We start from the raw sequence: 3,815 nt of genomic DNA, 5'->3' as shown, positions 1-3,815 counted from the left end.
GTTTAGGCCTTAAAAATAAATCAGAATTGGCTATGAGCATCAGACATAGTAGATAAAAGCTTTATAGAAACCAGAGGTCAAAAATTGGCCCGCGATGTTCTGTCTGATCTGTGCATCCCTACTAAAAACCAACAAAAAATGCCCACAAATGTCCACAAAACACTTTGGAAAGACTGTCAAAAAACAAAGGGATATAAAGGAATGAATGACGACCCAGTGGGCTGTATGTCTTATTCTCAGACACAGACGAGTACCGAGTAAATGTGATGTTAAGACTCCTGATTAACGTCTCGCTCCCACCTCACACGTCCTCCTGTGATTAAAATGTCAATAAAGCCAATAAGAGATCAGCTTGTCGTCATCAATTTAAAGGCAGCTCAACCAGCACAAGAGTTCAAGAGTTTCTGTTTGCATGTCTCTTTTTTTTTCCAAACATCTTTTTTGGGGTGTGGAACATCAGTTGTTTGAGGACAACTAAAAAAGAAAAGAAAAGAATCTGAATGTAAAAAAATAAATAACCTAAAATAAACCCCAAGACCATCTTGTTCTTCTATAAGGAGCACCATAAATGTTTTACAGCGCAGATCTTCATTCACTCGAGTGGGCTTGTTCTGCTGAACCGGATAAACATCTTGCCTCCGCTGGAACGTTTTTACGAGACGTTCCGATGTTAGTTTGGGGGCCTGACAAACGACAGACTCATGTCAGGCAGGACGTGAAGCCTATAACAAGCAAAATAAGCTCATTCTGTGGCATAATTGTTGCATTCCACAGTGCTAGGGAAACCAGCCTTAAGCCTGTTATTAGCCATATGGAGAGTGCTGTGGGCCTGGCTGGTTGGAGAGCAGAACACAGCGCTGGGCGCGTGCCAAACGCTCGAGGAGATAGCGAGAGAAATTCCTCGCTTTTAATTAAGAATTTAATACCAACACTGGTTCTAGTGATTAGTACATAATTAAAAGCTCCTACCGTGGATTTTCACACGAGCATAATTAATAGCTGCATTGATATATGCTGCGTTTTTATGTATATAGTGTATATACAGTTAAAAAATACTCCTACCCCTGACGGATTCAAAGTTATTTTTAGTGAGTCTGAGAAGCTTTTTACACGTCTTTACTGCTGTCTTAGTTGTAAATCTCTGAGGTTGGAAAGCCTCTTTGCCATCAGCCTAATCTTTACTACCACAGATTCTGTATTGGATTTAATTCAGGCCCCTCAAAAACTTGGATATTTTTGCCAACTGTTTTTTTTTTTTTTTTTTACAAATTTAGCCGCTTGTTTTTCTGAAATTGTCCTTTGTGCAGACTGAGATTGAGAATTTTGATTTTGTCTTCTTTTTCACTTTGCTCCCACCACTAAGCCGACTGTATAGATGATGTTCTTTGGGTTGAATGTTTCTCCTGTTTCATGTCAAACAACTGCTACGTCATTGTGGCCAAACCTTTCAGCTCATATTATCCGACCTCCAAAAAGAAGACCAGAAGTCGTCTTCTTCGCTCAGATGAGATTTTGCAAGGCGACCTGTCACTGAGCAGTAACTTCTTCCTTGGATCATATCTGAAACGCATCTATATCCTTTTCAATCATGTTGGTCAAAGCAGAAGATTCCTTTATAAATTTAAATCTGCCAGGGGAATGAACAACATTGGGGTTAAACGTATAAGTATGTGTGAGCAGAAAGAGGCTGAAAATGTCTCCAAGGCTGAAAGTCCACATAAAGAGCAGTTCAATTAAATGCAAAGCCCCATCCGTTTATGTTAAATGCCAATATGGTGATTCCCATGGCTTTTCTGAATACNCACCGTTGTTCCAAACTTTAATAATGACTGACAAAAAAGAAGCAGCATAAATACGTTTAGGCCCTAAAAATAAATCAGAATTTGCTATGAGCATCAGATGTACAGTCCTGCTCACCATTATTGGCACCCCTTCATGATTTGCGTAGCTGAGTGAATATCTTCAGAAATCTATCTTCAATTTGAGGTCCAAAGTAATTTAACAAAGACAATTTCATTTTTTTCCAATTTAATTCCAAAGGACAAAACAGAAAACCAGCATGTGCACTAATATTGACACCCCTCTTTAATATTTGGTTGCGCAGCCTTTGGCAGCAATGACAGCCTCCAAACGTTCCTTATATTCATCTATACGCTTCTTGCACTTCTCGGGTGGCATTTTCTCTCACACTTCTTTTGCAATATGCTCAAGCTCTTGCACATTTGCTGGGTTCCTTCCTCCAATGGCAGATTTCAGCTCCACCCAAAGATATTCAATTGGATTGAGATCAGGACTCATTGCTGGCCATTTTAAAACAGTCCATTGTTCCCCTTTCAACCAGGCCTGTGTGCTTTTGGAGGTGTGCTTTGGGTCGTTGTCTTGCTGGAGGACCCAGGATCTTCGCCGCAAACCAAGTTTCCTTACACTGGGCAAGACATTTCGCTCTAGAATTGCTTGATAATCTTATGATTTCATGATGCCTGTGATACGGTCAAGGCCTCCAGTACCAGATGCCGCAAAACAGCCCCACAGCATTATGGATCCTCCACCATGCTTGACTGTTGGTATGGTGTTCTTTTCTTTAACCTGTTGGTCTCAGGTTGTCATTCACAATGACAGGGGTGTCAAACTCCAGTCCTCAAGGGCCGCTGTCCTGCAGTGTTTAGATGTGCCACAGGTAAAAAACAGTGGAATGAAATTGCTTAATTTTCTTCTCCCTGTGTAGATCGGTTCTCCTGAGCCTTGCTAATGACCTAATTATTCTTTTCAGGTTGGTGCAGCAGAGGCACATCTAAAAATTGCAGGACAGCGGCCCTTGAGGACTGGAGTTTGACACCCCTGTCACTAGAGGACCCAAATTTGGGTCCTCTAGTGACAGACAGGTTAAAGGCTTCATTGCGCCATCTGTAAATATATTGTTTGCGTGATTTACCGAAAAGCTCCACTTTTGTTTCATCTGTACATTAAACGTTATCCCAGAAGGATTGAGATTTGTCCAGGTTCTCTTTTGCGAAGATCAAACGTTCTTTTTTATGTCTTTTCTTCAGCAATGGGGTCTTCCTTGGCCTCCGCCCATAAAGCCCCATGGTACTTATTGAAACAATCACACCAGACTGCTCCAGGTTGGTATTTAGGTCTTTAGATGTTAGACGTGGTGTTTTTTCCACCATTCGCACCAACCGTCGAAGACTTCTGTCATCAATTTTTCTCTTCTCCCCACATCCAGGGGGGTTCTTGACCGTTCCATGCCTGGAAAACTTATTAATAACATTACGCACCGTTGAAACAGGGATACCAAGGTCTTTGGAGATGGCTTTATACCCTTTGGAGGTCTTGTGCTTGAAAATAATAGCATTTCTGATGTCCTCAGACAGCTCCTTTGTCTTTACCATTGTCACATGTGGAGATGAACTAACAGGTGGCTTTTTTAAAGCACCAACATGATTATTCATTGGTTAATTCATGTCACATGTGTGGAGGCAGTCCATCACAAGTGATCTTTATGTGTGATTTGCAACAGGTGAGTCAAATTGGGTTTTCATATTGATTTGCAGCAAAGGGTGCCAATACCATTGGCATGGTAAAAATGATGTTTTTTCTTTGTTTTCCTCATAATGTTTATCTTTTTAAATGCTGTTTTATCATTTGCTGTTTTGCATCAAGCACAAGCTATCAGCAGTAAAATGTTGTTTCACTTGATGAATTTCCTTCAGTAAATATTCCATTATATGTACTTAAACTTCATGGGTGCCAATAATGGTGAGCAGGACTGTAGATAAAAGCTTTATAGAAACCAGAGGTCAAAAATTGGCCCG

The 3,815-nt window shown here is 40.7% G+C and overlaps 1 protein-coding gene and 1 long non-coding RNA gene across 2 annotated transcripts in view; both read right to left on the bottom strand.

Moving 5' to 3' along the window:
- The window catches only part of LOC103138953 (forkhead box protein J3-like), an 87,090-nt gene that overhangs the window by 46,273 nt on the left and 37,002 nt on the right, over window positions 1–3,815 (bottom strand). The gene's annotated exons all lie outside the window — the stretch shown is intronic.
- Window positions 2,329–3,796, bottom strand: LOC107836411 (uncharacterized). Its single transcript, XR_001662294.1, has 2 exons — window positions 2,881–3,796; window positions 2,329–2,579 (listed from the first exon to the last, which is right to left on the bottom strand). It is a non-coding gene; the product is annotated as an uncharacterized LOC107836411 (long non-coding RNA).

This window comes from Poecilia formosa, unplaced genomic scaffold (genome assembly GCF_000485575.1).
Source record: "Poecilia formosa unplaced genomic scaffold, Poecilia_formosa-5.1.2 Scaffold56, whole genome shotgun sequence".
Taxonomy (NCBI): domain Eukaryota; kingdom Metazoa; phylum Chordata; class Actinopteri; order Cyprinodontiformes; family Poeciliidae; genus Poecilia; species Poecilia formosa.
The sequence above is the reverse complement of the archived record's forward strand: the minus strand, read 5'-3'. Positions and strand labels throughout refer to the sequence as shown.